This window comes from Lissotriton vulgaris, chromosome 7 (assembly GCF_964263255.1).
Source record: "Lissotriton vulgaris chromosome 7, aLisVul1.2, whole genome shotgun sequence".
In the NCBI taxonomy this organism is placed as follows: Eukaryota; Metazoa; Chordata; class Amphibia; order Caudata; family Salamandridae; genus Lissotriton; species Lissotriton vulgaris.
The window spans coordinates 519,925,689-519,953,549 of NC_141695.1; the positions used below are offsets into that span (position 1 = coordinate 519,925,689).

The window sequence follows — 27,861 nt, forward strand, 5'->3', positions numbered from 1 at the left end:
CAAATACTTGTTTTTTTCCTGGTATTTTTCCACCACCGACGTAACCCAGTGCCCCCACCCTTCCCATGCGCAACCAATGTTAAAAGCACACAGCGTAATAAACAAGAGGCATGTTAAAATCATGTCAGATACTTATTAAAATGTTATTGTTTTTTTCACAAAAGGAGTTCATAACGTACAATACTGAAAACACACATCAGTACCTATAAATACTAGATGTAAACACATGGAGAATGTGTGCTTAACACAGGTTGCACCAGTGAGACCCTCTTAGACATTCAGCCGGAGTGACGCACTGGTTATGTACCGAGTCACGGCGGTGCTTGGGTGTGATACTCACAATAGAACAGAGCCACCCAATAATCCCTCCGGGACTGGGTATCATAAACAATAGAAGCAAAATGCCCAGGAAGGAACCATTTAAATATTAATTCACTGTTATTTGTGTCACAAACATGAACACCTAATTATTGTAACCCTGGGGATTCAATGAAAACACTTTAATTGTATCAAAAATATATACATTCTTTAATTCTCAATACATAGGTAGCTTTTCTCAAAGATAAAAGTCTGGCAACAAAAATACTACCAAAATAATCACAGTAGCTACAGTGGTAGTATAGAAAACACTTTTCGCATACAATGTGGACAAATCATACAACTACATTCAAGTGAATTAACACAATAAAATTCACAAATTATATTCAAAATAAATTTGAAGGTTTATGCAAAAAAGGCGTTATGTGTCGTCGTTTCGGTCCTCGTTGGTCTAAACGATCCTTAGGACCATCTTCAGGACAAAACGGTTGCACAGGAATATATTCAGAACAAGCCAGACTGGTCATGTAACGATAAGCCACCATACAACTCGAGCGGCAGAGAAACCGGCAGTACTCAGTCCCGGAAAACCTGACAGAATGTCCAGGGTGTGATACTCAGCAGAGGTTGCAGCATTGAGACTCTCTTGGAGGTGTAATGGGTGTAGGTCCAGTGAGAGACTTTTTGAAACTCCTGCTCACGATACTGGAACGGTATTGCACTGGTGTTTCCAGACCAGCGGTGTCCCCTGTGTGCTCTGTGCTTCAAGGTGCACAGCACAGACTCATCTGACGTGCCCTCAAGCACATGCAGTGAGATGGGGGCCTCTCTGAGGAGACCCTTTCTGCCCAGGTTTAGCACCATTCAGCAGCAGTGCGTGTGCCACCGCCGTGCACTGGTGGCTTCTCGTGCAAAAAGTCCCTGGCACCGTCGTAGGGTTGGCTGTATTGTGAGCCCAGGCATCTGTATGTCTGCAGCACGTGACCTGGGCACTCCCCTGCAGCTGCTGGCACCAGAGGTGTCTGTGTACTTACTGGGCGGGGGCATGTACCTGGCGCTGCGAGCTGTGCCCCATGAACGTCTGTTTCTACTGGCTGCTGAGAGATGAAATGCTGCTTCCTGGTTCAGAGACAGGAATGTGTGCGGGCACAGGCACGAACGCACGCACGTACGCACACATGCATGCACACACTGACGGACCCACGAGCACACAAAGACACACAAACACCCAGAAGACGAATGACAGCTCACAAGCAGACACATGCACACACGCAGTTAGGGCACACTAAACATATTTATACATTGGTGCACACAAAACACACCTGGAAACATGCACGCACACACCCAGACAGAAACATGCAGAGAAATACACACACCTGAGGGCGTATACAGAGGGAGAGGTAGGCACGTGTGCACACCACCACCACTGCTGCACACACACACACACACACACACGCACACCTTCACAGCACAGCTCCTGTGCACGAAGGGGGTTTTACATGCACTCGAGAGATTTATTTTATATTTTCTACAGAGAGAAGTTCCAACGCTGACAACAAAGGAATGCCTCCGAAACTGAAATGGTTAAAGCGACACTTGCCAGTTAAATGAACTTTCCAGATAGTTCCAGTGATATGCAACACTCTTACCGATTGTGGTCGTGGAGGAACTTGTCTACACATGAACTTCAGATACATCATGGCGTGTTCACTTAAGCAGCCTGTTTGGGAATCTTCTGAAAGTTTCACCATGCATGGCGCTTGCTGTTTCTCTCCTTCCCCGAGCCACACATTCGACACCAACAGGAGGGTGGTAACCAGTGCTGGAAAGTAGTGGAAACTCGCCGGAAACTGGTTCTAGTACCAATATCTGGGCCGGATCCCCATGGACGTATGCTGATGCTGAATTTGCCCTGCTGTCATATTACTCCCCGTAGCATACATCCGCGGCCGGCATGCTAGCGGAAGGGAGGGTGAGCGGGTGGGGAATAAAAATAAATAAGTAGCGTGCGCTACCTACCCCTCACACACACCGGCTCCTTGCGCATGCGCCCCTGCCATGTTTAGGTCAGGCAGCAATGCGCAAGACAAACAAAAAGTCAGAACAGTGCAGACTAAAATTGTAGTTGGTGGCCGCTGCTTCCGGACTACATAGAAGTCAGAACAGCCACTGAAAACATAAGTAAGAAATGCAATTACAACACTAAGCCAATGGCAAGCAGCAGGAGAAACTACCGGCTGCTTGCCAACATATACAGATTACTTAAGGTCTCGCTGAGACCTAAAAAGGGAGGGGAGCAAGAAGAGCCCCTATCTCACCTATTCTCCGACCTAAACACATGGCAATGCAGAGCCTAACTTAATGGTCTAGCTATTGTTACTACTTACAACATAGTAAGTGTCTTCTGTCGAGGTTGGGTCAATCTCTCGCAGTGGGGAACAAATCCAAACAATTCTGAAACAGGGAGACAAGGCAGAGTGTGGGAGAATATCGTATTAATCACAAAGAGGTGGATGCTCCCAAACGGAGGGAGCATTCAATCTTAGAACGGCCCTGGGTGTGCAGCGAGCATGCTGTGGTCTAATTGTTGCAAGAAACCAGGAGATGTGCACGTGAGCACATTGGATGCCTAGCCATTGTTGGCCGCTGTGTCCTGCATTATGTGCATGGAGAATTAAAAAAAGGGTTGCACCATATTCCCGTACAAATGGCATATAGATACTGTAGTTTGGCGATCTCATCAAGGTTACATCTGTCTCTACACGCCCCACAGACCTGTCCAGGGAGTGTCCATGACTAGGTAAATTTCAAGATAAATGGGCTACAACCACCAAAGTGACGTTACTCGCCAGTCAAATAATGTTAATCAGGTGCCTGGCTGCTACCTCACGGCTACCCATCGGGGAAAGGCCTGGAAAACGCAGTGTTTGAGAATGCGGCAGTCCGTCTTATCTCTGTTTAAAGATACGCGGATCACAGAAGCCCGTTAAAGTTATACGTTACAAGGCGTCATGTCAGATTGATTAAAATCGCCATTTAAAACTCAGAGTTTGCAAATAAAATTAAGGGGATTTAATAAACTGGCATGCACTGCATTCTTTAAAAAGAACAAGTATGTGGCCCAGTGTTCACCCTCGTGAAGGAAGAGAGAAAACAACGCTCTTACCTTTACCCTGGCCTCACGGTTCCTGAGTGAGCGCTGGTGCTGGGGCTCACTCTTGAAAACCATATAGCTGAGGCGCGCGTGCACTGTGGCGTGCCACCGCTGGATGCTGGCTTGGGTGCTCGGCAGGCTCCAATCAATGGGAGGGAGGAAGGAAAAAGGAACGGAGAAGTCAAACCGATCTCGTTAGTTGGTCATATCGGCTATCGACTTGAAAAACAAGCATTGGCCGTGTGGCAGTAAAGCAGCGGGGCCGTGAAAGCGATCATAAAAAAAGTGTGCACCTCGCGAGGCAGAAGGGGGGGGGGCCTGCGCGATTCCCTTGCGGGAGCGTGCGACCATTTGGTTCTGCGCGCTCCCGCAAGGAAATCACCAAGATGTGCACGCGTTGCATTGCAAGCAATGCAACGCGTGCACGTTTTTGCCCCCAAAGCTGTGGCGATGGCTACAGATCTCTCTCCTATGCAGCGCATGCGCGCTGCGTAGGTGAGACCTAAAAAAAGTCCAAAGGATACTATTTCTCATCTAGTGAGAACTCTATCTCTCCAAAATGTAAGTATGACTTTGTGTAGAAAGAAACACTGCATTAAAATCTTACTGGACATCTGAAACTGCCATAAGCATTACCAGATCTCAGTGACGGGCACTCCTGTGGCATACTAAAGACTTTCCATCTTGGGTAAAGGATCATTCTATACTTGTATTCAGAAAGCATCATCCATTTTCAATCCAACCATGTTTTTGAGAAAATAAATATTTCTTCTAGAGATTCAGCAAGAAACCCAGAAAGTCTGTAAAGATTATTCCTGTTTTTTGGAACCTTTGTGGGAAGCTTGCCTTCTAGTCGAAAGGCATGCTTCTCTGCACTGGGGCTGGTATCTGAAAGAGACACGTTAGTGATGGATTCCTTACCTTAGAATATTCTCCAGTACCCCTGCGTGTCGGTAGGTGGCGTTGTGCGGCTCCGTGGCCGTCACTGGCATCGTGAGCACCGAGATGACATCAGGGAGACTACTTAGGCGCCACCCATGCGCGCTGACGTCAGTTCTTTCTTTTTCCACGCCGAAAGCACAGATCCGGATTGAGCACGTTACTCAATCATTTTTTGATTACTTTTTGATTCCCCCCTGGTGCATGTAGGGATGCCCGGATTTAAGTCTTGTGGGTTGTGCCGCCATATCATGTCGGTGGCGGACCCCCACAATGTATGCCTATACTGCCTGGAGACCGATCATGACTCACGGGTCTGTCGAGACTGTTGAGCCATGGCCCAGAAGGCCTTGTGGGAGCGGTGCCGGAAGTTGCTGGAAGTCCTGCACTCCTCTCACCGCCGCTCTAGATCTAGGGACCACTCGTAGGATCGGAGCCATCGCTCCTCGGACTCTTAAGTCTTCGCCTTCAGATTCAAGAAGTCTAAGAAGCGTGTTTGCTCTCTGACATCCCCCCTTCGCTCCACGGAGGCGGACGAGGGTTCCTCTGGAGCCAGGGAGTCCCGCGGCCTACCCGCTATACCCGGGTCCGTCGGCGACTCCCCAACAGATGCAAGAGTGTCTTGCTGCCATGGACCGCCTTTTTAGGCCCATGCTCCTGCCGGCGCGCCTTCGGGCACCGTGGTCCCGTGTCCAGACCCTGTGGGCCCGGCGGCTCCGCCACTGGCGCCAGCCCCACCGCCATAGGATCCAGCGCCACCAGCTCCCGTGCCACAAGGTGCAGCGCTGCTGGTTCCGGCCCCGGTGCCAGCCTTGCCTCCAGCCCCGGTGCCGCCCTTGGCTCCGCCACAGGTGCCGCACTGGGTACCGTTTATCCCACCCCTGCCCCGGTTCTCGGACCTTTTCGTTCCAACCTATAATCCGCATTGGGATAAGGCTCCGGCTCAGCACTGACCAGCGTCGTTTTCGGCGCCGTTCCCGACGCCGCTTGCCCCCTCTCTGGCTCTGGCCCTGCCGCCGCAGCCGGCTCCCTCTACTCCGGAGCCGGACAAGGACTGGGACGGCTCCGAGAACGCCCTTGCCCGGCAGTGTGACTCCGAGCAGGATTGGGTGGACATAATAGAAGATGCGGGCGAGCTTGATGTGTGCAGACCCGGGGTGTGCCTCTCCTCCGCCTACTATGGAGGTGGGTGCTTCCTATACCATGGTGCTGCGTCTGGCTGCGGAGGCTGCCCATCTCAACCTCCCTATGTTGGCCCTTAAGACCAACCTCCTTACAGAGGTGATCAAGACAATGTGTCTACGTTGTCTGAGCCGTTGCTCCCTTTCAATGAGGCTCTCAGGGAAGTCCTCTTGGGCACTTGGTTGCGACCACCCTCGGGGCGCTGGTGGATAAAAACGTCACCAGATGTCATCGCTCGGCGCCTGGTGACCCTGCCTGTTTGACCATGCACCCCACGCCTGAGAGCCTGGTCATCCAGGCCTCAACGCCGCAGAGTGCCTTTCCCACGGCTCCGCCGGACAAGGATTCTAAAAGGCTAGACCAATTTGGCAAGAGATTGTTCTCCTCAGCCAGCTTGGGGTTGTGGTCGGTTAACACCGCCTGCTTACTGGACTGTTACTCCCACACAGTGTGGGATTCAGTAGCTGAGGTCTTGCCTCCGAGTTCTGAGGAGGTCCAGGCTGTCCTTTCACAAGAGATTGCGGAAGGCAAGGATGCGGCGATGTTTGCCATCAGGTGTGGTCTGAACACCGCCAATTCTTTGGACAGGGCAATTTCCACGACTGTGGCGTTGCGGAGCCGCGCCTGGTTACGTTCCACTGGATTCTCACCCGATGTCCAGAGCTCGCTCATTACCATGCCATTTGAAGGCTCCCGCCTCTTTGGCGATAAGGCCGACAGTGCCCTGGAGCGCTTTAAAGACTCTCTTGCCACGGATACGTTTTTGTGTCTTTCTATGAAGACCCCTGCCACGCCTCGGTTTCATTCCTTTCGTGGCCAGGGCATGGGCACCCAGGCACGCTCTTCCAGCAAGCCTGTGCAGAACCAGCCTCAGCGCGGCCGTGGATTCCGCAGGGGCGGGTCTGGTAACCAGCGTGCGGGTCAGTCCACTTCCACCCCCGCTGCTTCCGCCTCTAAGCCTTCGTAATCCGAGCTTCAGGGAGCACCACCCACCCATGGGTGGCGGATCCGCCACCACCTCCCCCACTAGCGCGAAATTACATCAGACGAGTGGGTGCTGCAGATAATCAGCCAAGGTAACGCACTCTCCTTTCTGTCCTCCCCTCCGGCCATGCCACCTCGGTACCACCGCATGTCGGGGGATCATTTGACTCATCTCCGTCAGGAAGTCTCGGACCTTCTGGTAAAGGGGGCCATACAGCGCTTTCCCAGTCAGGAAGTGGGGAGTGGCTGTTATTCCCACTACTTTCTGCGCCCCATCTTACCCCTCCGGGACATCAATTGCTTCCTCCGGAAGGAGAAGTTCAAGTTGCTGACTCTGGCTCAGGTCCTGGCTACCCTAGACACTGGAGACTGGATGGTGGTGTTGGATTTGCAGGACGCATATTTTCACATCCCCGTCCTGCCGGCCCTCCGGCGCTACCTGCGGTTCACGGTAGGCCAGGAGCATTTTCAGTTTGCCGTGCTCCCCTTCAGCCTTACCAGTGCCCCTCGGGTGTACACAAAGGTGATGGTGGTGGTCGAAGCTCATCTGCGCAGGTCTGGGGTGTCAGTTTTCCCCTACCTCGACGACTGGCTGTTGAAGGCGGGCTCTCCACATGCAGTCGTCACCCATATCCAGACTACGGACGACCTCTTGCACATGCTGGGGTTCTCCATCAATGTGCCGAAGTTGCACCTGAGTCCCTCTCAGAAGCTCCCCTTCATCGGAGCGGTTCTGGATTCAATGCTGTTTCGGGTTTATCCTCCCGAGCAGCGAGTCCAGGATATTCAGGCTATGATTCTGCTCTTTCAGCCTCTATCCTGGGTTTCTGTCAGGCTGACCCTCCAGCTTCTGGGCCTGATGGCCTCCTATATCCTGCTGGTGACACATGCCAGATGGCATATGCTGGCTCTGCGTGGGACCTGAAGTTCCAGTGGGCACAGCAGCAGGGCAACTTGTCCGATCGTGCCCGGATCTCGGAGAGACCTGCACGACAGTTGCAGTGGTGGCTTACGAATCGCGATTGGGTCAGTGGCAGATCCCTCACCCTTACCCAACCGGAGCACACAGTGGGGACGGATGCGTCTCTCCTTGGATGGGGATGCCACATGGGAGAGGCTGACATCAGAGGCCTCTGTTCTCCGGCGCAGTCCTGGCTCCATATCAACCTTCTGGAGCTGCTGGCGATCTGACTTGCACTGAAGGCATTCCTTTCCTCTGTCAGGAAAAGTGTAGTGCAGGTGTTCACAGACAACACCACTGCCATGTGGTATTGCAACAAACAGGGCGGGGTGGGGTTGTGGACCCTATGTCAGGAGGCTTTGCGCCTCTGGACATGGCTGGAACATCAAGGTATTACCTTGGTGGTTCAACACCTGGCAGGTTCTCTGAACGCCAGGGCGGACGAACTCAGCCGCCGGTGCATGGTGGATCACGAATGGCGTCTGAAATCGAATTGACGCACGGTCTCTTTCTGTAGTGGGGAGAGCCTTGGTTAGATCTATTCGCCACCGAAGAGAACGCGCAGTGCCATCAGTCCTGCGTGTTGGAATTTCCAAGGCAGCACCTGCTCGGAGACGCTTTTCATTGCGAGTGGAGTTGCGGTCTGTTATACGCCTTTCCGCCTATTCCACTTCAGCCCACAGTGCTGAAGATCAGGCACGACCGGGCCCAAGTCATTCTTGTGGCTCCGGACTGAGCTCGAAGAGTATGGTATCCCGAGCTCCTCAGTATGAGCATCGATCCCCCGATCAGTCTGCCTCTTCAGGAGGATCTTCTGTCGCAGCGGCAGGGGACAGTCCTCTACCCGAATCTGTCCAGCCTCCACCTCCATGCGTGGAGATTGAGCGGCGACAGTTGACACCTTTCGATCTTCCTCCCGAAGTCTGTGATGTCATTCTGGCAGCCAGGCGTCCCTTCTCCAAAATGGTGTATGCCTGCAGGTGGAACAGATTTGTGGCATGGTGCGCAGCTAAGGCTGTGGATCCCCTTTCGGCCCCTCTTTCTGAGGTTCTTTTGTTCCTTCTCCCTTGGCCCAGCAGGGCTCTGCTCTGGGCACTATCAAAGGTTATCTTTCGGCCATCTCTGCCTTTCCAGCTTCCAGAACAGCCTTCTCTTTTTAAGTCCCCGGTTGTTCACCGTTTTCTTGAGGGCATTACGCACACGTTTCCGCCCATGCCCTTCATAATGCCTCAGTGGGACTTGAATCTTGTCTTGACTTTTCTGATGTGTTTCCTTTGAGCCTCTTCATAACTGTCCTTTACATCTTTATAGCTACAGGAAAGCCGTCCTTAGAGTATCACCTCTGCCAGAAGAGTGAGTGAACTCCAGGCTCTTTCTTCTAAACCTTCTTTCCTTTCTGGTCATCCGGACAAGGTGGTTCTAAGGACCCGTCCTTCTTTCTTGCCAAAGGTTGTCACGCCCTTCCACATTGGGCAGACCATCACTTTGCCCACCTTCTTTCCGCCTCTGCATCCTTCCAGGGAAGAGGAGAGGCTCTATCGCCTGGACCCAAAACGGGCGCTCGCATTCTATCTGCAGCGTACACAACAGTTCCGGGTGGATGATCAGCTCTTTGTTGGCTACGTGGGCGGCAAAAAAGGTCAGGCTGTGCACAAACGGACCATTTCCCGGTGGGTCGTTCTGTGCATCAAAGCATGTTTCTCCTTGGCCAAGAAGGAGCCTCCCGTGGGACTGCGTGCCCATTCAACCAAGGCAACTGCAGCCACTACTGCCTTGGGACGCGGCGTTCCCTTGCAGGACATTTGTCAGGCAGCTACGTGGGCCTCACTACACACGTTTACCAAGCACTACTGCCTTGACAGTCAAGTCTGGAGAGACGGCTTCTTGGGTCGTTCTGTTCTCCGTGACTTCCTGGAGTAATTTTGTTCGCAGACCCTCGACCGGGGTTGGTATTGCTGGGGTATCTATTCTAAGGTAAGGAATCTATCACTAACGTGTCTCTTTCATATGCACAAGTTGCTACTTGTGTAACTATACATTAGTTAGTGATAGATTCCTTACCGCCCCGCCCATCCTCCCCAATCTGCGAACTGATTACTAGGGTTAAGGCCATCCCCTTTTAGGGCCCTAGTTTTATGCACCAATGGTCAGGTATCTTGCATGGCTCTGCGTTTCGGCGCGGAAAGTTGTGTACAGAGCTGACGCCAGTGCATGGCGCCTAAGTAGTCTCTGTGACGTCATCTCGGCGCTCATGACGCCAGTGACTGACGAGGAGCCGCACGACTCCACCTACCGACCGCAGGGGTACTGCTAAGCAAAACTTTCCGGATCCAGTCTAAAGCCTGGGGAATATTCTAAGGTAAGGAATGTATCACTACCTAATGTCTCTTACAGATATATCGTTACACAAGTAGTAACATGTGCAATTAGAATAAAAAAGAAATCAGGGTGGCACATGGTGCTCCAAGGGCCACAGTGGTCAAGCTAAATCTGCTCAAATTGGTTGATCTAAAGATTTGAAGAGACTCTCTTCAACCTTTGTAGAGCGGTTCTTATTTTAATGATATTCCCCATTACCACAACATTAATATCAACACTGCACTTTGCTTGGAATCGTTACTGATCAAAAGAGATTCATATTTTTGTCTTTGAAGAAAACCTGGATTTTTCTGAGACTCATTTGCATACCAGCCTTATACATGCCATATTTTGCCTTGCTACGCTAAATTCCAGAAAAGGAGCGTAGCATATTATTTGGACATGAAGTTAGGGGCTTCAGAAAGAGCTCTGTAACCAAGTAGAATTCTTCTCATAAACTTTATCAGAACAGTGGAAGAATGACTGAGCATCTATCTGGAAGCATGGAAATGCATTGTCATTGAAGGGGATGAAAACAGATGCACAAGACAGACTCACATTGGAGTATTCCAGAAAATCTCTGAAAACACCACCGAAAAAAATAGGCAAGAAAGCATTTATGTATTCTAGAGAAATATATTTCTCTATGCTCCTCAAAAGTAAAGCTAGAGATAGTGTCAAAATGTGGAAACTAGAAGGAAAGACGTTTATACTGGACATTGGAGTTGTAAACTATATTTGCATACTGACCCTTCACAACACTACCCCTATTTTTCAGAAAGTATATTTTTGTTATACTTGCGGTGCAGAAGTTCACGAAGGTTCTAAGCGAGGATCCTGAAATCGTAGTCCTTCAGCAGACAGGTCTTGGTTCCAATATATCGGAGAAGGGACAGATGTCACATGTATCCCTACCTGTCACCATTGTCATCGAGTGCAAACCATCTAACAATGGTTAACTTCTAAACTGATGCAATTAAATCTTATTTAGTGCTGCTGCATATTTTGTAATTTGTTGAAGATAGTTTCAGTGCAAATTAATGTCAAGATCGTTTTTATAGAAGGGTTCTGAGAGACATCAAATGGTCCGTGCTCTCACTGCTTGTGTTGCACGGATTTGCGTGTGGCAGGTGAGGCGGGGTTTTACAACGGGGGCCGCGAGGAGCACTGCAAAGCAGCAACTGTCCTTTTACCGACCTTCTGCCCGCCTCACCTTCCGTCTTCCTTCATCAAGCGGCCCCACACATTGAATATGTTTATAGTAGGCTATGATCCACAGATGGATAGACAAACTACAATTGTTGGACGCTAGAAGCTCTAAGATTACTGCTTTTGGAGCATTTTGAGTGTGGCCTGGGCAAATGTGAGAATGCCGAAATCCACATGGAAGAGCGCCGTAAGTAGAGCGCAGGATGTGCTGAGCCTCACTCCAGTTACACTGCTACAGGGTCATTCAATGCTTCAGTATCAAAATATCAAAAGTGAAGATAATCAAAGGGCGTCTCTCGACCTCCTCAAGGTATCTACATCAGCGCTCCACTAGCATTGCATCATTTAGGCTCCAGGTGCACTATTCTCCCGTATGCCAGTTAGGCCTGCTCAGTAGCTCTTGGCCTTCACCTCTCAGCCGCGAGTGTCACGGTGTTGCATCGTAGCAGAGCCTAGACGGGTGTTGCGGGTGCGATTGCCAATGTTTGGTGACTACGAAGTGTGTGCTCCGAAGAACTAACGAATATATATTTTTTAATTATAGCCAACTTTAGCTGGTGGACCCATCTAGCATTAACACCTAGATCAGTCCTCAGCCCCTTTCTTGTTTCTTACTAGACCTCAACAGGCATAAAAACATTTGCTTCAGCGACATTACTATTATTACTATTACTGATAGGGGATAACCCCAGAAATAGTAGATCAACTAATCTGCAATAAAGAAGCATGCACTCCGGCAAGGAGAGACCACCTTTTCCCCCCATAAGAAGAAAAAAGAATTTCCAAGTTTCAACAACAGAAAAAGTTCGAACAAAAGTCACAGGGGGAAACCAATCTTTAATTTTGCCGATAGCGCGCATGTTTGAAAAATCTACGAAAATTCCTCACAGATTAGATTTTATGAAAGATCCCGTTGGAGCTTTGTTAACAATACAAACGGAGGGAGAGGCAACTAACCTTCAATTTCTGATTAAACCAGAATTCAAGATGCATGTGGCATGTCAAGAACAGGATCTACAAAACATGACTACCCTAAATCAACAGGTGACAGAGGAAAAATAAGGCGATCGGGTGGGGAGGTTTGTGGCACATTACCGATATAGAAATGCTAACAGTAGCATCAACAAATCAAATGGTACAAGAATATTCAGACCTACCTAAAATACCTATAAGTAAACCTCAGAAAGTCCTGTTATCGGCGGTACCACTCCCTTTGGTACGTTAATGTAGAAATTAAAAAGTACAAAATTGAAACTGATTAAATGCCTTCCTCCCCTGAAGTAAATCAGATTAATTACAATCCATCACCACCAGGTGCTTTAGGAATCACACTACAAGGCAATAAGTGGAACCATGAACCCGTATGGTTTGAAATCAGGGAAACCTTTGGATATGGAGAACAGCTTACACTCTTACACGATCTTTGAGGAAGTAAAAGAACAACATGTACAAGAAAACAAACCTAAAACATTGATAACTTACAGCTTTGGAGTACACCATGTAACAATCGTAGCATAAATTATTTGAATGTGGAAAAAAAGAAAGAGTAAGAAAAATTAAACTCTCCAACTGGTTCCATAGACGCATCGCGATGTAATTCGGAACGCTTGCAAAGCCAAAACCTACCAATTGCTTGAAAGCAAGATCTAGAGGCCATCTGAGACATATTCAATAGAACTTCACATCTGACAATGGAAGCTCTCACATATCAGTCAAATAAAATGGAGGTACAAATTGATCTGCTTAATGTCATGCAAATTCAATGGCCACACTAAATAGTTTGATATTGCGAGCACAAAAACGAGCTACAGCTTCATATTTAGACGGTGCATGTGCTCCATTAATCAATAAATTGGCCACAATACCAGATGTGATGAGCACTATACTCGAGGATCTAAAATTGAACCTACAAAGCGCAAGTTCTAATAAACAACTGGAAAATGGAAATACAGGGTGTATCGGACAAATTAGAATATAAAATCTCAAAGTATTTATTTATTTAAAGAGTTTTATATAGCGCTGGCTAGACCCGAAGGTATCCGAGCGCTTTACATTAGGTTCCACAATGTAACAGAAAATGATCCCAATTACACATTTCGTCAAAAAATGAGCAATACATTAAGAGAGGAGAGAAAGGAGAGAAAAAAATGGTGGAGGGGGGGGGGGGGGGTAAGAGGAGGTGAGAAGAGGGAGGATGAGGGAAGAGACAACATACAAAAAAGGAAATAACGGAAATATGTCTTGACCAGCAGCAATAATAATAATAGGGCATTTATTCAGCGTACAGCTACCTCAAACTGAGGTGTCCTGGCGCTAACAGTGGATTCAACAGTGAGAGATGGAGCCTTAAGGTTGGCTGAAAAGCCAAGTTTTCATTGCCCTCCTAAATGCATGTTCTGTCTCAGACTTGCAAAGGTGTTCCGGCATAGAGTTCCAATGTGACGCTGTTCTCACTGACTAAGCTTGGCTGCCAATCCTGGCTTTAGAAATGCGAGGAATCCTGATTAGCTCTTGATGATTAGATCTTAGGGCACTAATCTAGCGGTATTTCTGGAGTCTCTGTCTCAGATAATCCAGGTCCCTGTCCCTGGTGGATCTATAGGCGATGGACAAAGCCTTCAACTCAATCCTTCTTTGGACAGGCAACCAGTGGAGGCTCTACAGGTGGGGAGAGATGTGGTGCCGAAATGGCACATTCCTAATGCGTCTGGCCGCAACGTTTTGAATGATCTGCACTGTTCGAATCAGATAGGCTGGGAGACCCATATGTAGACTATTAGCATAGTCTAGCTGTGAAGTGACAATGGCATGGACCACAGTCTTCCTGCAATCCACAGGCAAGAGATGAAGAAATCTCCGCCAGGCTTTTAGTTTCCAGAAGCAGGACGAAAAGACTTGGCAGATCTGGACCTTACAAGAAAGGCGCGTGTCAAACTCACACTCGCGATTCCTAGCCGAATCAACTGGGTGCCGTGGAGGGTTTATCTCCGGAGGCCACTGATGTAAGCTGAAATAACACTCTTCTGGAGCTACGTCTGGTAAGTATCTAGATTTATTAGTAGAGCTGAGAAACAACGTGCACCTTGCCAGCTGACCAGACACTAAATGTCAAGTCTGGAATCTCGTTTGGCTGAGGCAAGACATTAGATCAGAACATACAAACATTCTGGAAGACTACATATAAGCAACATAAAGAAAGGGCTTAATACTAAAGACCAATTCTAAAGAAGTAATAATTTACAACACACCTTCCCTTAGAATAATGAAAAACTTAGTGAGGAAATTAACATATATAATCATTCAAATAGACAGGTAGTCTACGAGATCTTGAACTTCTGATATTATGTGAACCGGAGAGATCTTGTGAAACATCATTTTTGAAAGGTGTAACACTACTATCTTTTACCTGTACACCAACATGGTCAAAAGCATCACCACCCCCTTCCTCCCTACGACATAATGTAACTGGAGATGTATTCATTTCCTCTGGAGTTGAAATCATGTAACCTCGGTTGTAGATTGATTCTTGACCTTTCTGTCTGATATTTTCAGAATATGCAGATTTCTGATATAATTCTACTCTGCGAACGTTCCACTTTTCATTATTATCCAAAACTACATAGTATGAAAAGACTTTTTTAACTAAATATGGACCTCTAAATTTAGAAAGATCTTTTGTTATCCTCCCTGATTTCACTTTCACCAAATCACCAATAGATATTGTATTAAAGTGACTATCATGAGATATTGATGGTATATTTTTATTCAAACTATTTTTAATACCTTGGCTGCTTGAGATATTCCTCTCCTGTGCTGGGCCCTAATGGAAATGGGTGTGGTCATGACGAGCTCAGCTCGTCATGAGCACACGAGCACTGTGCCTCATGACGAGCTGAGCTCGTCATGAGCACCGAAGGGGTTAAGCCACGAGGGTGTAAGTTTGTACCGGCACGTCAAAAGGGTATTTACCATCTTTTTCGTAGGAAGTGGTTCGATAAGCCCACAACATTTCCTGAACAATATAATTTGAAAAAAATCTGAAGAACATGTCAGTTGAATAATCCCTTTTACGACCCGGTTAGCTCTCTCACAGAGGCCATTTCCTTGAGGATTATAGAGAGTAGTGCAATGATGCGACACACCACAACTTGACAAAAACACACACATTTTGTTGGAAATTAGTTGTGTACCGTTATCTGTAATGAGAACAGACGGGAAGCCTTCATCAAGAAATACCTTTTTAAGAAAATGTATAGTACAATCAGTGGTAATTTCTTTAACAAAATTAACTATGAGCCACTTTGAGATCACATCAATTTCAACAATTGCGAAGCGATGAGAAATTGGCAATTCGTCCATCGGTCCAATGAAATCTAGACAAACACTATGCCAAGGTTGTTTCGTGTGGAAATATGACCCATACTTGAACCAGAAGCAACTTTGAGTCTCTTTTCACCTTCCTTACAACAAGAACAATTTTCAACCCAGGATGCTGCCTGTGTATCAATGCCTGGCCCCAAAAATCTGCTTTAATTCTGCGCTGAGTAAGTGTCTGCCCTAGGTGTCCTTCATGTGCAAGTTTTAATAACTTTGGTCTCAATTCAAAAAGTGGAATAAATCTATCACCCCTCAAAATAATATTGTCACCATAAATCGAAAGTTCATCCAAAATCTTAATAAAAGGCCGAACTGGAGGTAGAACACAACTCTCTTGCCTAGTTCCTAATTTAACAAGGTCTATCACTTTGGCATGAACCATGTCTTTTTCCATAGCCAAACACCACTCCTCTAAAGTTACAATATCTTGAATAAAAGCCACTGCCCCTTCTTGAACTTCAAACGAATCACTGCTGGGATCCACACTCTTTACTGGTAGCCTAGAAAGACAGTCGGCTTGTACATTGCGCCAACCTTGTATGTAGGTTATGTCATATTGATATTCTTGTAATCTAGAGGCCAGTCTTGCTAATCTAGGAGAACCTTTCCCGGCGCCACCTGGAGATAAAACACTAACTAAAGGCTTGTGGTCTGTCTTGATCTGAAACTTTGTTCCCCACACACATGTCCTAAAATAGTGCACTCCCCACGCAGCAGCTAGAACCTCTTTCTCTATAACTGAATAGTTTTTTTCTGGGACTGTAAGAGGACGAGAGGCAAAAGCAATAGTTTGCTCTCCTTCCAAGTGTTTCCAAGAGGCCACACAGCTGGCGCGCAGAAGGTGCACCTAAGGTGAGCCCGTCTGCCCCCGTCCGCGCCTGGACCGTGCCCAGCGCCAGAACCCCTGGCCCCCGCACGACGACCGCCGCCACTACGACGCCTGCACGCTCTTAACTCCAGACGGAGTTAAGAGCACTGCTTCAATGCCGCCCCGAAAAGCACACACGGCCCCTTCTCCTGCCGGAAGTGCAGCTACATCAGCCTCAGAGCCGACGAACCACCGCAAAGAAAGACCCCAACTACCTCCGATGCATACTACTGAACACCCGCTCCACCAACAAGCATGCCGTCGAGCTCTGAGACCTGCTCGACACAACATCCCCGGACATCGCCTTCCTGACAGAGACCTGGTTTAATGACTCCTCCACACCCGACATCGCCATAGCCATCCCAGACAGCTACAAGATCACCCGCAGAGACCGCACCAACGGAGTCGGAGGAGGAATCGCCATCATCCACAAGAACAGCATCAGGGTCTCGACTAGCATCGACGACGCGCTCAGCACCGCCGAACACATGCATTTCTAGATCCACACAGACCCTAATTCCACCCTCAGAGGCACCCTCGTCTACCGACCCACCGGACCCAGCCCCCAGTTCAGCAACTCCATCGCCGACTTGATCAGCACGCACGCCCTGACCTCCACCGACTACATCCTCCTCGGAGACCTGAACTTTCACCTTGAGAACAACGACGACAACAACGCCACAACCCTGATCAAACCCCTTGCCAACCTCGGACTAAAGCAACTCGTTGCAACGCCCACCCACTCCGCCTGCCATACGCTCGACCCGGTCTCCTCCTCAAGCCCGTACCTCTTCATCAGCCACACCACCGAACTTCTCTGGACTGACCACCACTGCATCCAGTTTGCCTTCCAGAAACCAACCACACACCACCGCACCCAACAGATTCCCCGCCGCTGCTGGAGCAAAATTTATCGAAGACCAACTACACGCAAACCTCGCTCTCAGCCCACCCATCGAACCCTCCAACACCGACGACGCTGCCCACAGCCTCAGACGGTGGATCCAGGGCTGTGCCAACACCCTCGCCCGCTGAAGAAACCCCCCCACAGACACACCAAAAAGAGGGCCAGCTGGTTCTCCTAGCCTCCAAGCAAGCCTGCCGGAAACTAGAGAAGAAATGGCACAGTGAACAAAGTCCGGACAGCCATGCAGCACACAAGGACGCCATCTGCAACCACCACCACCACCTCATCAAGGCAGCCAAGAGGACATCCTTCAAAGACAGCCTCGACAACCACGCACACAATAGCAAGGAGATCTTCAACATCGTGAAGGAACTCTCCAACACCAACAACATCCCGCCATCGTAAGCCCTGTGCGACTCCCTCGCCACCTTCTTCCACCGCAAGATAGCAGACATCCACGACAGCTTCAACACCCAGACAGCCCCAACACCCATACAGCCCCAACAGACAGCAGCACAACAGACCCTCCGTACACCATCGACCACGACCACGATCCCCTGCTAGCCTGTGCCAGCATGAGCATCAATGACACCATCAAGACATGCGCTCAATCCACTCCGGCTCTCTGTCGGACCCATTCCAGCACCACGTCTTCAACAGAGCAAGCAGCACCATTGCACCCCACCTGCGCAACGTCATCAATCTCTCCCTCCAGACCGCGACCTTCCCAGACAGAAATCTGGAAACACGCCGAGATCAACACCCTACTCAAAAAACCTAAGGCAGACCCAGAACACCTCAAGAACTTCCGGCCCATCTCTCTGCTCAGGAAAACCGTCAACAGACAGCTAACCTGATACCTCGAAGCAAACAGAATCCTGGACCCTTCCCAGTCAGGGTTCCGCAGCAAGCACAGCACCGAGACTGCCCTCATCGCCGCCACCGACGACATCAGGACCCTGCTGGACAAAGGCAAGACCGCAGCACTCATCCTCCTAGACCTCTCTGCCGCCTTCGACACGTCTGCCACCGCACACTAGGCGCACGCCTCCACGCCACAGGGATCTGAGAAAAGGCTCTGGATTGGACCAACTCATTCCTCTCCGGCAGAACCCAGAGCGTCCGCCTCCCCCATTCCGTTCCAAAGCCTCCGAGATCATCTACGGCGTACCCCAGGCATCCTCCCTCAGTCCGACGCTGTTCGACCTTTACATGGCCCGCTCGCACACTTAGCCCGACAGCACGACCTCAACATAATCTCCTACGCCGACGACACTCAGCTGATCCTCTCCCTCACCAAGGACCCTATTACAGCCAAAGCCAATTTCCACGAAGGAATGAAGGCCTTCGCCGGCTGGATGAAGACCAGCCGCCTGAAGCTGAACTTGGATAAGACGGAGGTCCTCATCCTCGGCTCCAACCCTTCAGCCTGGGACGACTCCTGGTGGCCGACGGCACTGGGGCCAGCCCCGACACCCACCGACCACGCACGCAACCTGGGAATCAAACTCGACTCAACGCTCTCAATGACCAAGCAAGTCAACGCCGCTCCTCCGCCTGCCTCAACACCCTCCGCATGCTCCGCAAGATCTATAGATGATTTCCGGCAGATACAAGAAAGACAGTCACCCAGGCCCTCGTCAGCAGCAGACTCGACTAAGGAAACGCCCTCTACGCTGGAGCCCCGACCAAACTCATCAAAGGACTACAACGCATCCAAAACGCCTCAGCACTACTGATCCTCAATGTACCATGCCATGGCCACATCACCCCCCACCTGAGAAACCTGCACTGGCTCCCCGTCAACAAGAGGATATCCTTCAAGCTCCTCACCCACGCACACAAGGCACTCCACAAGACTGGCCCAACCTACCTCAACAGATAGCTCTCCTTCTACATCCCCAACCACCAGCTACGCTACGCCGACCTCTCACTCACCACTGTCCCGCGCATCCGAAGAATAACTATTGGTGGGAGATCCTTCTCCCACCTCGCCGCCAAGACATGGAACACCCTCCCACTGAGCCTACGACAGACCCAAGACCCTGCTGACCTTCAGGAGGATACTCAAGATCTGGCTGTTCGATCAGTAGCGGGGGCCCCCCCAGCGCCTTGAGACCCTCGCGGGTATGTAGTGCGCTTTACAAATGATTGATTGATTGATATCCTGTGGGACATATGTCGCTATCATTAAGCGACATGTCACCCCATTCGCTCCTGAACATTGACTCAGGGATTATGGTATATATTGAGCCTGTATCCATCATAAGACTTACAGTATGGCCATCGATTATAAACTCCGCTTTTGGTCTATTCTCTCTCTTTTCATTGCACGTGATGATATCTGGATCTGAATTATCTATTAATAAAATCTTATCTCTATCTCTCTTGATTTCTAAAGAGCTATCTTCAATAACAGCTGCTTTTGTCCTAGTCTTATTTCGACACATTCTTTAGAAATGACCTATCTTTCCACATTTAAGGCATTCTTTGTTGTTAGCATAACAAAATGTTGCTTCCCAAGTATGCGTATTACTCCCGCATCTTGAACAAAATGTAGTTGGAAATTTGTTAGGGTAGTTTTTCTTTTGGAAACTCTTCCCTTTAGCTTTTACTACAGCTACACCATCCTCTTCACCAGGTTCACTCTCATTCATGAACTTCTCAGACACTTCAGATATCTGACCTTGGGAACTACACTTTTGTAGCTCCATCATGCACTTCTCTGATTCTTCTACAACCTTAGCTAAATCTATAGCCAATTTTAAAGAAGGATTTTTAGCTGCCTATAATCTCTCTTGTATTTTCCTATTATTACACTGTATGATAAGCTGATCACGTATTAGCTCATCTGCCCAAAATTACATTTGACTGAAAGTTCACGTAGACGTGCAACAAAATCATCTATTGATTCCTCACTGCGTTGCTTGTGCGTATAGAACTTGCATCTGTTCATAACCAAGTTTTCTTCCTTGGCAAATCTCACTTCAAGTCTTGTAACTGCCTCTTTGTACTCATCAAGTGTAGACTGTCCAGATTGTCGTGCTTGTGGAAGATATTGAAAAACTTGATGGCCTTCTTTTCCTAAGGCACTCAACAATAAAGCCTTTTTCAGTTTTGCTGAAAAGTCTTGTCCAACAAGAGCTTCAATGTAATTATCAAACATCTGTATCCAATCTTCCCACGAGATGGATGGTGTACCTGGTTCACTACGGAATTGTGGAGGTAAAGCTACAACTACTTGTTGAGTCATGTTTTTTTTTTCAGAACAAAATTTTTATTGTTTTCTTGAGAGAGATTGCAAATGAACCACAGTACTCCGAACACAGGAGGATCTGTGAGCATAAAATCAAAATGCACACAATAGCAATCAATACAGTCGTACAATTAAACATATTTATCACAACTCTCCTGTCTCCCTGTCCCGTATTAACTACCCCCTCCCGGATCCCACCCAAGTCCCTTGCACGATGTCCTCACAGGTCCATGGAAGAAAATATCTATGAAATAGGCAATGCATACTCTCCCTCACCCAGGTTCTTAAAGCATCTGTTCTGTATCCACATCACGCTGTGCCGGAGGTTCCAACCACAATCCCCTGTATTCCGCCCATCTCTTCCATATTTTGTAGTGTTTTCTGGGGCAACCTCGGGCCTCAAACACTGGACGCTCCAGCCCCATACAGTAATCCAATCCTTTTTTCCACACACCCACCAGGGGGCCCTGGTGTCCTTCCAGGCACGGGCCACATCCCTCTTGGCCACGGTAAGGCCCAGGAGCAGTAAATGCCGTTTATAAATGTTGCCACCCACTTGTTCCATTACATGGAGAAGGCCCAGCTGCGGCGTTCGGGGGAGCTCCCAGCCCAACACTTCTGCCAAACAGTCCCAAACACCTGACCAGAATCTCTCCAGTGCTCCACAGGACCACACCGTATGTAGGAAAGTGCCCACCTCCAGACCACATCTCAGACATTCAGGGGACGCAATCAAGCCCACTCGCCACAGCCTCTCTCTAGTAAAGTATGCTCTGTGTAGATATTTAAACTGGATGAATCTCAATCGTACGGCAACGGCCGCACCTCTAGGGGCAGCAAGGGCCTCCCTCCAATCCTCCTCTTCCAGTACACCTACATCTCCCTCCCATGTGGCCCGCAGTTTATCAAGAGAGGAGGAGCAATGTGTACCAATGACTGATAGATGCGGGATATTTTCTTATCCTCTAATTCACCCATGAATACCTTAGCTTCCAGAGGGCTGAATTCGGGCAGGCAGTCTAGCCTCTCCAGGGCAGGAGAGATGGCATGTCGGAACTGCAAGTATTTAAAGAACTGGGTCTGGGCATACTATATTCGTCCCTTAGCTCCTGGAATGATTTTAAGGTCGTGCCTTTCATTACGTAGCCCAGCGCTTAGATCCCTATCGCGTCCCAGCCGCAGAACCCCTGTAAAGACGCCAGAGCCGGTAAACAACCGTTCCGCCACAATGGGGTCTCTGCGGTCAGTCTGTTCCACCATCCCATGCGGAGAAGCGCCTGCCTCCAGATCTGGAAGACCACCTGCGTGACCACCGGGAGCCTCTTCCTCTTCCCAGCCGAGTACAATACGGTATGTAGGGTGTCCGGCTCCATCAGGTACCTCTCCAGGGCATAAGCTGGATCACCCCGATCCCCGTACCACCACTCATTCAACACCAACAAGTGGGACGCCTGATAATAAGACAGGACATCTGACGATGCCAAGCCACCGCAATATGTGGAGAGGAAGCAGGTACGGAGCGCCACTCTCAACGCACCCCCGGCCCAGGGGAACTGGCCCAGCGCCGAATTGACCTGGCGAAACCACTGCGGTGATATGGGGTAGGGGTGGTTTTGTAGTTGATATAGTAGTTGTGGGAGGGCCACCATATTAAAAATGGCCGAACGGCCATAAAGATTCCGGGGCATACGGGACCATGTTTTCATTTCCGACCGTACCCGGTCCCAGACAGGAACGACATTGCGCTCCCACGAGACTCCGGGTATGTCTGTCAGAAACACCCCAAGATACTTAAGGCCCCCAGTGGCCCCCTGCAAAGCCGATGCCCAGGCACCTAGCTTCGTACTGTCCCCCAGTGTCCACAGTGTGGATTTCCGCACATTTAGATTGAGCCCCAATACCTCCCCAAACACTCGCATAATTTCCAGGACCCTTGGTCCTGACCTATTGAGGTCCGTGAGGAAGAAAAGCACATCATCCGCGTAGAGCGCGATCCTGTCCGACGGCCCGGCCTCCCATTCAAAGCCCCTCATCTGCGCGTCTATGCGCACCCACGCCGGCAAGGGCGAACATCTACGGCGAGAGGGGACACCCCTGTCGGGTGCCCGTCCGATAGAAAAGGTGCTGGATACAGCCCCGGCCACTCTCACTGAAGCCGTCAAGTCGGTGTACAGCAGTCGTACGTATGACAGAAACTGGGGTCCGAGATTCAAGCGAGGCAGGAGTGCATGTAAATAAACCCAACTCAACAAGTCAAAGGCTCTATCAATGTCGGCCAGTAGGAGCGCCGCCTGGGTTCCTGTGGCCCGCATCATCTCCAATGCCACCTGTGCACGCCTAATGTTGTGTCTCGTCGCTCTATGCGGCATAAATCCTGCTTGGTCCGGATGGACCAAGTTGGTGATATATGGAAGAAGGCGATTAGCGAGGGCTTTAGCCGATATCTTCGCCTCAACATTTAGTTGTTGAGTCATGTTTAACTAAATATTTTCCCACTCTACAAGTACACCTTATACTTCCCACACAATAGGTACACTAGTATATAATAGATAACTAATAAATGGTAAATTAGAAGCAATTACAAATGAGCACTCCTTTACTTTCAAAAGTTGTCAAAATATATCACTGATGTTACTTAAGATGGATTAAAAACATTGACTTGAACTTACGAGTAAGGCTCTATATACGTTTACATCAGAACTAATAAATACTCAAGGCGCGAAAGTTCCTTTCAAATAAATAAATATTTGATTGTCATTTATTTCCACACAACATTAATCTTGAAGGCGCTGACAGTTATGATCAATTGTAAGAGTATCACCGAAATTACCCTCGACGCTAAATTTCTCCAATTTTCAATAGAAAACACTTAATATCCAATTGTTCTCAACAGAGGAAACGCGCTGGTAAAAATGCACTTTGATGAGCGTATCATCGATTGCATGCTCGTAAGTATTCTTTATTGACTTCAGCTGAGCACTTCCTTATTGAGCAACATATGCTTGTGAGTATTCTATATTAATTGCTGTGCACCTCCTTGTTACACAAACATGGCTGCTATCGTAATGACGTAATATGTCGTACTTACGTACACGTACATGACGAGAAACGCACTGGAAACAAGACGCGTAGATACTTGCTCATGGGGAAGCGTCGGTGTCCAGGCAACACTGCGTCACTGTGGAAAGGCACTGTTGCTTAGTAGCAGATCTCTAAGCAACACCAGCCACGTCACAGGATTGAGCATGCGTATGAGGCGCAACTCACGATTTGGATGATGACGCAGGCAGTTACCATATTTCTTCTATTTTCCTCTCGTCTTGAAATCGCTACTTCTAAAGGATCGCGTTTCGTTGTACAGCATGTATTCTCTTTAGGCAAGGTGTCGCCCTTTGTCTAGCTAGTCTGCTTCTCCGTAGTACTTTTCTAATTGGAGGCTCCTCTCCATCTGCTCAGCACATAGGATCGTTGCCAAATTGATGTAAGCTGAAATAACTCTTCTGGAGCCACGTCTGGTAAGTATCTGGATTTATTATTTGAGCTGAGAAACAACGTGCACCTCGCCAGCTGACCAGACACTAACTGTCAAGTCAGGAATCTTGCTTGGCTGAGGAAAGAAGTTAGAACATACAAACATTCTGGAAGACTACATATAAGCAACATAAAGAAAGGGTTTAACACTAAAGACCAATTCTAAAGAAGTAATAATTTACAGCAGCCACCTCAAATCGGAAGGTAGAGGAGAGGATTGATTGAAGAACTATACCTCTGTATTAACAGTATTCAACTTCAGGCAGCTGTCTGTTATCCAGGTCGAGATGTTAATCAGACATTGCTTAAAGTTGTTAAAAGCTGCCTTAAAGTGTTCTCTAAAAGAGAACACCAGCAGAGTATCGTCAGCATAAGAAACAGCTTTCACTCCCCATTGATAGATTAGAAAAGCAAGAGGGGTCAGAAATACATTAAACAGGGCTGGGCTCAGCGCCGAACCCTGGGGAGCCCCACATGTAAGGTGCTTAGGTGCAGAAACATGAGGGCGGAGAAAAACGTACTGAGATCGTCCCTCTAAAAACAAGCGGAACCAGGCTAGCATGGTTTCTGTCACTCCCAGATGTTTTCCAACAGGATGCAATGGGACACCGTGTCGAATGCTGCGGATACATTTAGCAGCAGGAGCATTGCAGAGTGGCCATGGTTTAAGGCTTCACGTACAGTTTCTGCCACTTCCAACAGGGATGTCTCAGTACTATAGCCTGATCTAAAACTAGATTGGGAGTCATGGAGGCTGTTGTTAGCCTCCAGAAAGTTAGACAGTTGCTTCTGGACTTCCTTCTTAAGAATTTTGGCCGGAGCTAAAAGAGAAATAGGCCTAAAATTCTTGAGCGCTGCTGGATCAGTGTCTGCTTTCTTCAGAATCGGCAGGACATAGGCCAGTTTCCAAGCATTGGCGTAAGTACCCATTATCAGGGAATTGTTCCAGATAGGGTTTAGATTGAGCTGTGGGGTCAGCGATTTAAAAAACTTAGCCGTGCAAAGATCACCAGGCGAGGCCGATTTACATTTGCTCAATTCTAACAGAGACACTTCCGGGTCAAATTCGGACCAGATGCCCAGAGGTTCCGAGACAGGGTTTTGCGTCACTGGCGACCCAGCCGAGGAGAAAGAGGAGTAGATAGACTGTACTTTCTCCTGAAAGAACACAGATAAATCCTCACACAGAGTAGCTGAGGGAGCAATGGTACTATCCAGAGCCTTTGGCTTGATGTAGCCTTGAATAATCTTTTAGGACCTCTTTAGCTGAATTATCAGAGGGCTTAATTTGGTTGGCAATATGGTCCCTGATAGTATTGCGTTTTAGCCCGTGAATTTTTTTTAAAACTGCTCTGTACGTGCACTTGGCCTCAGGGTTGTAGTCTTTATGCCAGGCATGCTCCAACTTCTTACATTTACTTTTCTCCAAGCGAAGTTCTGGAGTGAACCAGGGGGCAGACAGTTTTTTCTTGGACAGTTTCATAGTTTTAAGGTGGGCTACTTTGTCCATGGCTTAAGGAACCTAGCCATTAAAAGTAGAAACATCCCTGCTAGGGTCCCCCGTCGGCTCCAATGGGGCAGTTTGTAACATGGCGCCCAGAGTCTCAGGAGAGACCTTTCTCCAGTTTCTCCTTTCCTCATATGTTGGTCCGGCACTATTATCTAAGAGAAAGCCTGTCAAGCTGAAAGGAACTAACCAGTGGTCGGACCAGGTTAATGGTCTTGGGACCTCTACATTCAGGATGGAATAAAAAGTGAAAATAAGATCCGGCATATGGCCAGCAATATGGGTGGGTGCGTCCACCTTTAGAACAAGATTCAGACCCTTGAGCGTGTCAGCCAGCTAAAGTGCCAAGGCACAGCTGCCATTGCTCATATGGACATTAAAGTCTCCAAGCACTATAAAATTGGCATGCCTCAAAGATAGGTCTGCGATAATATCGCAAAGCTCCAGCAGCTGGCCGGATGGAGTGTCCGGGGGGGGTCAGTAAGGTAGCAATCCAGCAATGGATGATGTAGGGGAGGTTTTGATACAGAAAGACAGTGCCTCAATCATCCTCATGCTCTCAATTCTCCTGTGCGAGATTTCCCAGTTATCTCGCAGAGTGACTGCAAGCCTGCCACAAATTATTGCCAACTCGGTTGGCTGTGACAATGCGGTAACCCTAAGGTATCGCCAGCAGTATGTCCGGATTAGTGCTTGCTTTTAACTAGGTTTCAGTGAAGAACATAAGGTCCCAGTTATCAGACTCAAGTGTGAGCCATACATCATCCGCGTGTTTGGGGAGAGATCGGCAGTTTATCAAACAGGCCCTAATGTTGAAACTGGTGGCCTTGTAGTGTGATGGGGTGGCTTTCCAGTGATGGTATCAGTGCATTCCTTCCCATCTTCCTTCCCAAAGGAAAAGGTGCATGAAACACAGTGCAACTCCTGACCAGTCATGCAGAGATCAAAGCTGGATGGTTCCAGACAAGCCACATTGTTCATACCTAGTAGCTTCTCCCTGGGCCAGGCACATCTGGCTGTGGGAGCAAAAGATGCAGCATGGCTGGCGCTAGCCGCGGTCTGCGTGCAGACGGGCGCAGACAGACTTGTCTTTGGCGCGCTAGTGGCATGCCCACTGTGCGTGTCCGCTGCAAATCCGCGTCGCGGCTCCCATTAAGTAGGGAATCTTGCGGTCGAGCGGCAAGAACAAGACCGCTGACCCAGAACAGCAAAACTAAAGATAAAAACATAAAATGTTTCCTCTATTCTATAAAGACCAGAGATTCCAGCCCAGAAATTATTAAGGAGCAACGCAAAGTAAATAGTGTGCTATGCGACCAACATAAATATCTCCCTCTGGAAGAGGTAAAAAGTGGAATACAATCCTAGGAAACAGACATAGAAGGGACAAATATGAATGAAACAAAGAAATAGGTTTTGTTGCATGAAGTCTTTAAACCAACACAGGAGATGACTGTTCCTAAGATCCATGTATCATTGAAAGAAACAGACCAACAAAAAAGAACGGATGATCTGGAAAAAAAATTATGAAAGATATGGATATTCTACACTTGCAATACAAAGAACAATCAAGGTCCAACAAAGTCCAAAGCAGTTTCAAAATAGATCAAAAAGGAATGCACAGCAGGCTCCAAAGGGCTTGATAGAGAACACAAATGTACAAATGACTTCATCAAAGAAAGAAGACATAACTATTGAAGTCGACCAAAACAAGAAAACAAAGGAGGGTAACGCCCAACTTATTTTTAAACCAGAATTGCAGTCCAGGGGTAGACAAGATATTTTGACTCATTAAAGCAATTCCCTCTTTCTAAAAAATCACAAGCAAAAATATCGAAGCCATTGAATTTCTCCCAAATAAAGAAGATAATCATGAAATGATATTAATAACTCTGAATTCTACATACGTATTAGAATTAATTATCAACGAAAATGAAACCTTTTTAAATGGGGGAAAAATGTTGCAGTCCCCCAACCCAATCAGTATACCCAAGCCCATTTAAATCACATGAGAGAGCAGAATATCAAAAAAGCATAAAGCACCAGGTATTCTCAATATTGAAGAACCCCATAGAAAAAATGCATACCCGACCAATGACAACGAATCAAATTGAAGAAACGCCGACCAATGACAACAAATCAAATTGAAGAAACGCCGATAAAATTAAATGAAGGCTGGATTACAGCGGCTCTTCATGGGGTAACTCAACTGTGACAGAATAACTTGGAGATACAAGGAGGAAACACATACTCACAGAGAAACTATAAGATTATGCTTTAGGAATATAAATGGGGTATGCTCTAAAATAC

The 27,861-nt window shown here is 48.2% G+C and overlaps 1 protein-coding gene across 3 annotated transcripts in view; it reads left to right on the forward strand.

Annotated features, from left to right (window-relative positions):
* TBCD (tubulin folding cofactor D) overlaps nt 1-27,861 on the forward strand; it is a 2,218,561-nt gene that overhangs the window by 466,238 nt on the left and 1,724,462 nt on the right. The window lies entirely within an intron of this gene.